Source organism: Mustela putorius, unplaced genomic scaffold (genome assembly GCF_011764305.1).
Source record: "Mustela putorius furo isolate JIRA1106 unplaced genomic scaffold, ASM1176430v1.1 tig00000095_pilon_pilon_pilon, whole genome shotgun sequence".
NCBI classification, from domain to species: Eukaryota; Metazoa; Chordata; class Mammalia; order Carnivora; family Mustelidae; genus Mustela; species Mustela putorius.
In genome coordinates this window covers 15,152,548-15,165,088 of record NW_025421280.1, presented here as the reverse complement: position 1 = coordinate 15,165,088, position 12,541 = coordinate 15,152,548, and the positions used below count along the sequence as shown (strand labels likewise).

General features: G+C 40.9%; 1 long non-coding RNA gene across 1 annotated transcript in view; it reads right to left on the bottom strand.

Moving 5' to 3' along the window:
* Window positions 1-3,723: 3,723 nt before the first annotated feature.
* The window catches only part of LOC101680715, a 35,491-nt gene continuing 26,673 nt past the window's right edge, over window positions 3,724-12,541 (bottom strand). Inside the window, exon 3 of the long non-coding RNA XR_198410.3 lies at window positions 3,724-3,871. This is a non-coding gene — a long non-coding RNA (uncharacterized LOC101680715). The remainder of the gene's footprint in view (window positions 3,872-12,541) is intronic.

Here is a 12,541-nt window from a genome sequence, read left to right as displayed (position 1 = left end):
ATTTTTCAACAAGGGCACTGAGATCATTCCATAAGGAAAGGATGGTCTTCTCAACAAATGGTGCTGGAAAAATTGGATACCCATATGTAAAAGGATGAAGGTGGACCCTTATTTTACATCATATACAAAAATACACTTGACCCTTGAATAACACAGTTTTGAACTACATGGGTCCATGTATGTGTGGATTTTTTCTTATAAATACAGTACAGTACTGTAAATGTATTTTCCTTAAGATTTTCTTTTTTTTTAAGATTTTATTTATTTATTTGACAGACAGAGATCACAAGTAGGCAGAGAGGCAGGCAGAGAGAGAGGAGGAAGCAGGCTCCCTGTTGAGCAGAGACCGCAGTGTGGGCTCCATCCCAGGACCCTGAGATCATGACCTGAGCCAAAGGCAGAGGCTTAACCCACTGAGCCACTCAGGCGCCCTTAAGATTTTCTCTAGCTGACTTTAAGATTACAGTATGTAATATATACAACATACAAAATGTGTGTTGATCAACTATTTATGTTATTGGTAAAGCTTCTAGTCAACTGTAGGCTATTAGTAATTAAGTTTGGGGGATTCAGAAGTTATATGTGAATTTTCAACTGTGTGGGGTGTTGGTGCCCCTATCCCCTATGTTGTTCAAAAGTCAACTGTAGGTTCAAAAGTCACTGGGTGGCTCAGTGGGTTGAGCCTCTGCCTTCTGCTCAGGTCATGATCTCAGGGTTCTGGGATTGAGCCCTGCATCAGTCTCTCTGCTCAGCAGGGAGCCTGCTTCCTCCTCTCTCTCTGTGACTGCCCCTCTGCCTACTTGTGATCTCTGTCTGTCAAATAAATAAATAAAATCTTTAAAAAAGAAAAAAGTCAACTGTAACTCAAGCTGGATCAAAGACAAACTTAGGCGCTAAACCTACAAAGCTCTTAGGAGAAAACAAAAGAAAAAGGCCTCATGACACTGTATTTGGCAATGACTTCTTGGATATGACACCAGAGGTGCAGGCTACAAAAGAAAAATAAGTAAATTGGTCTTCATCAAAATCGAGGACTTTTGTGCATCAAAGGACATCATCTACAGAGTGAAAAGGCAACCCATAGAGTGGGATGAAATGTTTGCAAATCGTTTATCTGATGAGAGATTAATATCTAAGAATTAATATGGGAAGAACTCCTACAACTCAAACAACAACAACAAAAACAAACAACACAATTAAAAAATGGGTGAAAGACTTGAATAGACATTCCTTCAAATAAGATATACAGATAGGATAAGCACATGAAAAGATGCCCAAAAACACTAATAATGAAGGGAATGGAAATAAAAGACACAGTGAGAAACCACTTCACACTCATTAGGTTAGCTATCATCAAAAACAAACAAAATCCAGAAAGTAACAAGTATTAGTTTTGGAATCCTTGTTTACTGCTCGTGGGACTGTAAAATGATACAGCCACTACAGAAAACAGTATAGAAATGTCTCAAAAAAATGAAAAGAATTATCATAATCCATACATAGTCCAGCAATCCCACTTCTGGGTTTATACTGCTCAAAAGAATTGAAAGTAGGGACTCAAATGAATATTTGTATGTCAGTGTTTGTAGCAGCATTATTCACAATAACTGCAATGTGGAAGCAAACCAAATGTCCATCTATATGTAAATGGATAAACAAATATACAGACATATATAAAGACATAAATATATATACACAATGAAATATTATTTAGCCTTAAAAGAATAAAATTCTGACACATTTTACAACATAGATGAACCTTGAAGATATTATGCAAAGTGAAATTAAGGTAGACAAAAAAAGCAGTGATTGTATGACTTCACTTAATAGGAGGTGCCTAGACTTGTAGAAGGTAGAGACTGGGAGGAGGAGGGAATGGGAAGTTATTGTTCAATGGGTACAAAGTTTCATTTTGGGATGCTGAAAAAGTTCTAGAGATGGATAGTGGTAATGGTTGCACAACAGTGTGAATGGACTTAATGGCATTGAACTGTATGCTTAAAAATGGTTAAAAGGGTAAATTTTATGTTACATGTTTTTTACCACAAGAGAAGAACTTTGGGCTTTATAGGCACATAAGTACACTGAAAATAATTTTTAAGAGCCAGACTTGCTAATTTGTAGGATTTGTTTTCTTCTTTCCTTCTTTTTTTTTTTTTTTTTTTTTTGGTCAAGCTTAAATAGGTTCTTTGGAGTTTCATTCATTTATTTTCAGTATATGCTTTGAAGTTCCATTCATAAATACTCATTGACAACTTTTTGAGGTTACAAAGATGAGTAAAGCAGACATTGTAGTCACAGCAAGCTTACAGTTTATCGGGGGAAACAGGTAAAAAGAAAGTAAACAAATAACTAAAATAGTGATGAGTTGGGACACCTGGGTGGCTTAGTTGGTTAAGCATCTACCTTCATCTTGATCCCAGGGCCCAGGGATCTTGATCTCAGGGCTTTCTGCTCAGCGGGGAGCCTGCTTCTCCTTTTTCCCCTTCTTCTGCTGGTGCTCTCTCTTTCTCTCTCTCTCAATAAATAAATAAATAAATCCTTAAAAAAATAATGATGAATTATGTTAAGTATGAATAAGTAAACATCATGGGAAGGTGCAGATTATTGGGAGTGGGTAAAGACTCACTTTAGATGGATCTGATAGATGGTGTATTTGTCTACTAGTGCTGAGTGATGCAATGAAAGTTAAATATTTGGTCTTTGTCCCTAGTTTCCGGCACACTGCTCCTAAAACCCTTGGAATCTCTAGCAAGATAAGAGTGTCTTTTGTATGCTAATGAGATGACTGGTGGCTGGGGTCCCTAGATAGCTTCAGGATAGGGGTTGGTTGCCAGAAAGACCAAGGCATGATTAGAGGGTTGGAATTTTCAGCCCTGCTCCCAAGGAGAAGACTGGGTATTGAATTAGTCACCAATGGCCAGTGATTTAATCAACCATGCCTCCATAATGAGACCTCCATAAAAACCCATAAATGGTGGGATTTGGAGAGCTTCTTGGTTGGTGAACACATGGACATACTGAGAATCTGTACCTTTTCCTCATACTTTGCCCCATGCCTGTCTTCCTTGTGACTGTTTCTGTGTTGTATCTTTTATGGCTAATGAGGAAGAGTAAATAAAGTGTTTCATTGAGTTCTGTGAGCCTTTCCAGCAAATTATCAAACTTGAGGAGAGGGTTGTAGGAACCCCTGATTTTTAGCCAGTTAGTCAGAAGTACAGATGAACAACCCAGGACTTCCAAATGACATCTGAAGAGTGGGCAGTCTTTTTTTTTTTTTTAACTTTTTATTTATTTATTTGTAAATTTTTTTATAAACATATAATGTATCATTGGCCCCAGGGGTACAGGTCTGTGAATCGCCAAGTTTACACACTTCACAGCACTCACCATAGCACATACCCTCCCCAATGTCCATAACCCCACCACCCTCTCCCTACCCTCTACCGCTGTCCCTCAGTTTGTTTTGTGACATTAAGAGTCTCTTATGGTTTGTCTCAAGAGGGGGCAGTCTTACGGGACTAAGGGACCCCAGGGATCTGTCCCTAACTCTAGGTAGATAGTGTTGAAACTGAATTGTTGAACACCCAGTTGGTGTCTGGAGAGTTGGAAAACTGGCTGGTATGAGGGAAAAAATACCTATGCATTCGGTGTTAGCAGTATCGTGAGTAAAAAGAGTTTGGAGGCTGCCATGACAAAATACCATAGACCAGGTAGCGTAAAAACAGAAATTTATTTTCTCACAGTTCTAGAGGCCAGAAATCCAAGATTAAGATGCCATCAGGGTTAGTATCTGTTGAGCGCTCTCTTCCTGGCCTGTAGACAGCCGCCTTCTTGCCGTGTTTCAAGTGGCTTTTCTGTATTTGCAATCCTATAAGAATGCCAACCAGTCCTATGAGATTAGGACCCCCACACTTATGACCTCATTTAATCATAATTAACTCTCTAAACAACCTTATCACCAAATACAGTCACATTAGGTTTAGAGCTTCAACTATGAATTGGGCCAGGGATTAGGGTGCACAATTCAGTCTCTAACAGGTGGGTGATCAGAAAAGGCCTTTCAGGGAGTTGACACTTCCCCTGAGGCCTAAAGGCTATAGGAACTTGTTACAGGATGAGCCAGAGGAAGAAGAAGAAGAAACATATGGAGAAGTATAATGTGTGTTTGTTATGCTGTTGGAGAATACTGAGTTATGATGCAGAGGAAAAGAGAAAACACAGGAGAGATGAAACTCAAAAGATGTGTTAAATATAGAGACATAGTTACTGGGTAAAGCCCATGTATGTTAAATGTATATAGAAAGAAATTCAAGGACCTTGAGTAACATTTGAGAGGCACTAAATATACATGACGCACCTAAGCACTAAATATTCATGACAAATTAAATATATACAAGATAATTAATGTCCAGGATACACTAAATATACATGAGTACTTAATATTTAGGAGGTCATAATCCAGTCACTTATTAGCAGTAACTCTTCTGGCCCATGTGTCTTCTGCCCAAAACACATAAACTCATGGCTCAAGTAAAACCCATAGCTGTTTAGCAGGTTAATTGGCAAGCTACAGCTACTGGCAAGCTGTGCTGGGCCCCATGTCTTCCTGGTAGGGCAAAGGTAGGTCATCGGGCTAGGACACTTTCTGTTTGTAGGCTCCCTTCCTTGAACTTCAACTCTGATCCATCAGCAGAGAAGGCTGAGGCAGCAGAGAGATGTAGGATATACAAACATTACATAACCCAGGATTTAAGTGGCATGATCTTTCACTTCTCTTGCACTCTTTCCTAATAGTGTGTTAACCTATCCCTGCCCTTCCCCCACCCAAACCGCACTGTCTCTTTTCCCTTGCTTTGCTCTGTGTATTTTAAGTAAATAAACTGTGTGACTCAAGCATTTCAATTTGATCTGTGAGGGTTTCTGTTCTATAATTTTTGGGATACCCTGCCTGATGCTATAATTTATGTTTACCATTGCCATCAAGGTAATTTCCTGTACAACAAAAGACCTTAAAATGGCAAAAGCTCAGGGCTGCCCGGGTGGCTCAGTCACTTAAGCATCTGCCTTCAGCTCAGGTCCTGGGATCCAGCGCCACATTGGGCTTTCTCTTCAGTGGGGAGTCTGCTTCTCCCTCTCCCTGCAGCTCTGCCTTCTAGACTTGTGTGTGCTCTCTCGCTCTCTCTCATAAATAAATAAAATCTTTTTTTTTTTTAAGATTTTATTTATTTATTTGTCAGAGAGAGGAGCGAGAGTGAGCACAAGCAGACAGAGTGGTAGGCAGAGGCAGAGGGAGAAGCAGGCTCCCGGCTGAGCAAGGAGCCCGATGCGAGACTCGATCCCAGGACGCTAGGATCATGACCTGAGCCGAAGGTAGCCGCTTAACCAGCTGAGCCACCCAGGCGTCCCTCTTTTTTTTTTTTTTTAAGGGGAAAATCTCAATGTGTTCTAGAACTGCACTGCCCAATATAGTGGTCACTACCCACATGTAGCTATTTAAATTTAAAATAACTTAAGTTAAATAAAATTTACTTATATATTTTTTTAAAGATTTTATTTATTTATTTGACAGACAGAGACCACAAGTAGGCAGGCAAAGAGAGAGAGGAGGAAGCAGGCACCCTGCTGAGCAGAGAGCCCGATTCGGGGCTTGATCCCAGGACCCCGGGATCATGACCTGAGCCGAAGGCAGAGGCTTAAACCCACTGAGCCACCCAGGCGCCCCAATTTACTTATATTTTAAAAAATTTTTATTTATTTGAGAGAGAGAGAGCAAGTGCGTGCAAGCAAGGCGGAGTAGAAGGAGAGGAAGAAGCAGAGCAGACTCTCTGCTGAGAAGGGAACCTGATGCAGGGCTTGATCCCAGGACCTGAGATCATGACCTGAGCTGAAGGCAGATACTTAACCCACTGAGCCACCCAGGAGCAACCTCCAATTAAATAAAATTTAAAATTCATTTCCTCAGTTGTACTAGCTGTATTTCAAGTGCTCAATAGCTACATGTAGTTGATGGACACCAATGGCAACTGGACATTGCAGAAGAACATTTCTGTTATTGTAGAATGCTCTGTTGAGCAGGGACATTTTAGAAACTTAGAGGGGCCTGTGAGGTCAGAGGGTAATGATGAGGAAGATGGCCAGAGATGAGTTTGTGGGAGAAGGATGTGTCAACATTGTACAGGGGACTTACAGATCATGTTAGATTTTGAACTGTGGTCTAAGTACAATATACATAATTTGATTTATACTTTCAGATGATTCCTTCTGGTTATTGGCTGGATAATGGATTGGAAGATGTACAGAAAAGAGTTAGCATAGCCAGCCTGCTATCTTTCGAAAGTCTGGCTTACAAGATTGGTTCTTGGCTCATGTTTGGCAACTCAGATTTTGGAAATGTTCCTACCACCCAAATGGTAAGAATGGCTCATTTTGCTTAAACTGTGCAAAAATGTGCATTATGCTGAACACCTGCTGTCCTTTGAGGCTCTGGAATCTGTACCTTCTAGGCAGAGGATGCCTATGGGACTAGCCCTCAATAAAATCCTTGGTCACAGCGTTTTAAACAAGCTTCCCTGATTTACTACCTTTCACATATGCTGTCATAACCCATTGCTGGGGAAGTAAGTATATCCTGTGTGATCGCAGTGAGAGAAGACTCTTAGAAGCTTGGGCCTGGTTTCCCCTGCACTTTGCCCCATGTGCGTTTTTCCTTTTGCAGACTTTGCTTTGAATTTTTTCACTGTAATAAATCATAGATAGCCAAGTATGACAATATTCTGAGCCCTGTGAGTCTTCCTAGCAGATCATTGAACATGGGGGAGGTAATCTTAGGGATCCTTAACTCAGAGGAGGAAGAGACAGTAATGAGGAGAAAAAACCATTTAAGTAGCAATTTCAGTCATCCATCCAGGTGAGATATAATGATGACTTAGACTGGAATGGTGGCAATTAAGATGGAGAGAAATCAAAATTTTCAAAATATTATCTTCATTGCAGAAATACAGCCTTAAAGAGGGAATCCTCAGCTGATAATAGTGTTGAGAAATTTAGTTCTTTCTCCCAAGTTCCCCCACTTCTTTCTGTGTTTTGTTTTGAGTGTGTGTGTGTGTGTGTGTGTGTTTTACTTTTTTATTTATTTGACAGAAAGAGAGAGAAAGAGACAGCACGAGAGCAGGGTGAGGGGCTGAGCAAGGAAGAAGCAGGCTCCCCACTAAGCAGGAAGCCCGACATGGGACTCAATCCCAGGACTCTAGGATCATGACCTGAGCCAAAGGCAGACGCTTAACGAACTGAGCCCCCGAGGCATCCTCTTTCTGTGTTTTAACTTGGAATCAATTTACTAAGTTTGTATGTATCTGCCTATAACTTTCAGAGGGTGAAACCAGCTATATGTAACTCATGCATCTTCTTCATTTATCCATACCAACCAAAACGTATAAGTTTTTCCCTTTAGATGATTTTCATTTCTGTCCCTTCTGTCTCTGCTTTCCCATTGCTGATCCTACCATTTTATCTCTTAAGTTTGTATTAATGCATCAATTTAGGAAGTCAGTCTTCCAGGTATCAGGTTCACCCACATAATCTAATCTTTCTTAATCACCAATCCCTTCCTATCCTCATTACATTAAATTCCTTTACTTCAGTTTCACAACTCTCCCATAACCTATCCCCCACCCTATCTGGCTTAACTGCCCATCTAGATCCTCTCTGACACTTGTCCTCTCCTCAGGACTCCACTGACCCAATGTGCTCATTCCTAGACCAAGGCTTTAGTCATGCACTTTCTCTGTTTTCTCTCTCCTTATCTCTTTCTGAGTTATTCAAGCTCCCTTTTATTCATAAAGCCTTCCCTGATTGGCCCAGCCCCAACTGTACTCCTTATTCCCTCTCAGCCAAAACATTTAGAGTAGGTACCACATAACTTAGAATGTATGCATTTATCAGTTAGGACTTTTATGTTTGGAATTGACAGAAAACCCAATTCAAGTGGATTTATTAAGCAATAAAAGAAAATTTAGTAATTCGTGTAACTTAAATTTATATCTTCCTCTATTGGAGCTCTATAAAGGTTCCAACAATATTATCAGGATTTGGTTGTTTTCCATTTTTGGGTTCTATCTCCCATTGAGTTGGCTTTATTTTTGATCTTTATCTATGATTTCCCTCCTCCTCCCCAACACACCTCAAACCTCCAAGTTTACATCCTCCCAGGTTCAAGTTCAATGGGAAAATAGCATTTCTCCAGGAAATTTTCAAGCAACTCTCTGGAATTTACCTTTTCTCTCTTGAACTGGTCATACCTATGCCAGGACCAACACTGTGGTAAATAGAATTCTGGGTGGCAGTTGGTCAGACCTGGGTCACATCCTCCACTCTCAGAATTGGAAGTAGAGCCCTGTCTGAGTCAAGTGGACTCAGAACGAAATAGGGAGAGTTTCTAAACGAAAATTCTTAAGATACAGTTATCAGAAAAAGGGACACTGAGAGGCAAAAACAACAATTATGATCACCATAATTCATTACTTCTGAACTTCTTCATAATATGCAGATTTGTTTTGTTTGATATGATTTGTTTTTCTAAACCAAACTAAATTTGGCACCGGCTTCACCAGGCTGGCTAGTATGGATGACCAATCTCCTGGTGCCCCTCCCCACGTGAACATATATAAATCCTGGAAATTATGGAATTCAGGAAAATTGAATCAGATCTTTGGCCTTGGTTCATCATGATAGCTTGGAGACATTCACCATTCTCATTTTCCATTTGACTATAAGAAGTTCTACAGAGATCATCTGGTCTTTCTAGACCACTGGGAATTAGACCACTAATCTAGACCACTGCAGAGTCCAAGGCTAAATTGCATAGTTTGAGGTATCTACACTCCTCTTCAATGGTTTTACACCTCCCTGGACAGTACTGTATGGGATCAAAACTCACGTCTCTAGTAGTCCTATGCTTATATAGTCTCTTAGAGTAATTGCTACAGTTTTATGTAAGTAATACTTTCCTTCCAGGCTAAACTCTTTGTTTATAATTTATGTTTTGTGTGCCTTACTTTGCTGACCGTAGAGAACAATAAATACTTGTTGATATGTGCAAAGAGGAGAATATATAGTTTCTAGCTGAGAGAATTTGCAACTGGCCAAGGAAGTACAGCCCAGAAGAAGACTCCCAGATATAACCACAAATCAGGGAAGAATACAAGAGGCGTGCCTGGGTGGCTCAGTTGTTTGGGCAAACAACACTTGGTTTCTGCTCAGGTCATGGATCCATGGATTGTGTGAGATTAAACTCTGCTCTGCAGGGAGTCTGCTTGGATTTTCTCCCTCTGCCCCTCCACCAACACATGCATGCACCCATATTATCTTGCTATTCTTTCCTACTCATACTACTCTTTCTCTCACTCCTGAATAAATAAGTAGATCTAAAAAAAAAAAAAAAGAAGAAGAAGAAGAGAATTAGAAAACAACAGAAGGGGCCCTAAGAGGATGAGATTAGATCTTGCTGAGGGTTTAGAAAAGGTTACATAAAGAGAAAATCATTAAAGAATGCCCTTGAAGTCTTAAACCCTTTTGAGAGAGAAAAGAGACTTTTGTTTTTGATTTCCTAATTTTTTGAAAGAAGGACTTCTTTTTTTTTCCCTAAGAGAGAGAGAGATCACAGTTAGGCAGAGAGGCAGGCACAGAGAGAGGGGGAAGCAGGCTCCCCGCTGAGCAGAGAGCCCGACGCGGGGCTCGATCCCAGGACCCTGAGATCATGACCTGAGCTGAAGGCAGAGGCTTAACCCACTGAGCCACCCAGGTGCCCCGAAAGAAGGACTTTTTAACCTAAAAAAACACTTGGGGTAGATGCAGAAGTCTGGAATACAAATTATTCTCTCTTTCTCTCTCCAAGTCCCTCTTCATTAAGATTCAGACTTCATTTAAATTTAATTTGTAAGAGGTGTCATTTTTATTAATTAATTTAACATTTAATATCTATTAATGTGGATTCAAACTGTGTAATTTAACTTAATTTCGTAATAGTTATGCAACTAGTGCTACCATTCTTTCACCCACTCTATTTGACCTTCAGGTCACTGGTCACCTTCAGGTCACAGGAACCTTGATATAGTCTGTAGGGATTAGGAGGTAGACCAGCAAACTGCAGGCACCAGGTTCCTATTTGAACACTTGTCTCTGACCCTTATCTCCCAGGCCCTGGAGAACAGGATAGTGTTCAGGTATATAATATCACTAACTAGTAAGTAATATATTTGCCTATCCCCCTGCTTTTTCCAAACACTTTTCCAAAGGACTGACTATGAAACTAACTGGCTTGATATAAGATATTGGTGAAGAGAAACATGGTGACTTAAAGCATCAGACACAAGAAAAGCATTCTATTTTATTACATAAGAAAATACCAAGGAGCAGAGAAATAAACTTTAAGTTGTTTGATAGGAACATCCACATTTCTTTTGACTACTAATAACTGATAACCAATAAAAAATGAAATTCTGGGGACGCCTGGGTGGCTCAGTTGGTTAAGCAGCTGCCTTCGGCTCAGGTCATGATCCTGGCATCCTGGGATGGAGTCCCACATCCGGCTCCTTGCTCCGCGGGGAGCCTGCTTCTCCCTCTGACTCTCCCTTCCACTCTGCCTGTGCTCGCTCTCGCTCTCTCTCTGACAAATAAATAAAATCTTTAAAAAAAAAATGAAATTCTGGAATGCTATTTGCATACTTCAAAAAAGAGGTACCAGAATAGCATTTGTGTGAGATCTCTTACAGAATAGCACTAACAATAGGGTCATTACTGCATTTCAAATAACCCACTGCAGAACTGGATGAGAGGTTGGAGTCAAAGCTAGAAAGAGAATTCAGTGTGGAGAAGGGGAGCTAGTATAGTTGGAAACTGCATTTATTTCTGCCACTGAGAGTTCTCTGATTGTTCTTTGATGGTTGCTATATATCAGATGTTAGTAGAAAAAGTGATTTGCACTTCCCCTAAAAAGTCAGATTTAACAGATGTAAGATGGGAATCTGCATTTTTAACAAAGGCTCTTGGTTATTGAAATGTAGGTGATCTGAGAATTTTACCTTGAGAAACACCGCACATTCAGAGCAGTCTGTGCTTCAGATCTTCTATACAGAAAGTCAAGTGTGGACAGCTCTCTAGTTGGAGAGAGTGGTTAGAGAGACCCATCCAGAAAGTTTGTTTAGAAACAAAACAAACAACAACAACAACAACAATAGAAAACAGACACCTGGGACACGTAGGTGGTTCTGTCCTTAAGTGTCTGCCTTCAGCTCAGGCCATGATCCCAGGGTCCTGTGTTGGGCTCCCTGCTCAGCAGGAAGTCTGCTTCTCCCTCTCCCACTCCTCCTTGTGTTCCCTCTCTTGCTTTCTCTCTCTGTCAAGTAAATACATAAAAATCTTTAAAATAAAAAAGAAAGAAAGAAAACAAACACCCCGTATGTTTTAATTTATTTATTTGTCCGAGAGAGAGCGTGTGCGCAAGCCCAAGCAAGGGGAGAGGCAGGCAGAGGGAGAAGCAGGATCCCTACTGAGCAAGGAGCCCATGTGGGACTCAATCCCAGGACCCTGGGATCATGGCCTGAGCCAAAGGTAGACACTTAACGACTGAGCCCCTCAGACATCCCTCCTGTATGTTTATTTAAGGCGATGGGGGATTTTTAAAAGATGCTGATGCAGGCGTTACTTAAGGAATGCTTAAGGATAGTGCTTCTTAAACTTTAATGTGCACACAGATCAGCAGAGATCTTGTTAAAATGTTAATTCTAATTCACTGGGGCTGGGTAGGTCCTGAGGATTCTGTACTTCTAATGAGCACCCAGGTAATGCCAATATTGATGGTCCCAGGACTGCCCTTTCCCATTTTAACTGGAAGTGAGGTTATGTAATAGAGAGAGACCTGGTCAGAAATTGTATGTGAAGTGAAAAAGTAAGACATGAAACACAGCCAAGGTCTGAAGAGAACTTAATCCAAAGGTTAAACAAATTAGAATCATGAAAGAGGAGGGAGCTGGCAACTGAGTGACTCACCAAGGTTTTTTTTGCCACATGGAACACATTTTATGTGTACATGAAAAGAGGGTGGTCTTTGATAGGGTCGCAGGCCAGTTCTTATCAGCCTATACCCCTCAAAAATTCAGCTGAGTTGTTTCTTCTTCTTCTTCTTTTTAAGATTTTATTTTTTTATTTGACAGAGATCACAAGTAGGCAGAGAGGCAGGCAGAGAGAGGGGAAGGGAAGCAGGCTCCCAGCTGAGCAGAGAGGGTCCCAGGACCCTGGGACCACGACCTGAGCCGAAGGCAGAGGCTTTAACCCAGGTGCCCCTCAGCCGAGTTTTATTTTTTTTTTTTTTAAGATTTTATTTATTTGTTTGACAGAGAGAGATCACAAGTAGGCAGAGAGGCAGGCAGAGGGAGAGAGGAGGAAGCAGGCTCCCTGCTGAGCAGAGAGCCCGATGCGGGACTCGATCCCAGGACTCTGAGATCATGACCCGAGCCGAAGGCAGTGGCTCAACCCACTGAGC